Below are 404 nucleotides of genomic sequence, written 5' to 3'. Positions count from 1 at the left end.
ATTCTCCTCGATTCATTATTGATTATGTAGTAGCCGAATGATTAGATGGGAGTGGGCGTTTTGGTTGTATGAAATGTAAAATGTGCTCTTATAAATGTCGTTGTCTGTATGAGTTTCGCTAGCTAGTATGTTAAAGGGCATTTCTTCAGTCCAATGAAATCTCTAGCATATTTGTGATATTGCTTTTGTTTCATGTCTGGCTCAACAATTTCTACGTGTTCATTTTAAGACTATCTCCACTATCCTTCACTTCGAGCTCATTCGCTGAATGTCATTGAATGCTCATGTCCGTGTTCTCATAGTTTGTTAGCATGTGAAGTTCCTCCCTCTTTTGCTGCTATCCTTTTATTTCTCTCTTCCCAAAATAAATGCAGAATCTCGGATTTAACTGATATCACATGTCC

The sequence above is a fragment of the Solanum stenotomum genome, chromosome 9 (assembly GCF_019186545.1).
Source record: "Solanum stenotomum isolate F172 chromosome 9, ASM1918654v1, whole genome shotgun sequence".
Classification (NCBI taxonomy): Eukaryota; Viridiplantae; Streptophyta; class Magnoliopsida; order Solanales; family Solanaceae; genus Solanum; species Solanum stenotomum.
This window is presented reverse-complemented; position numbering follows the sequence as displayed.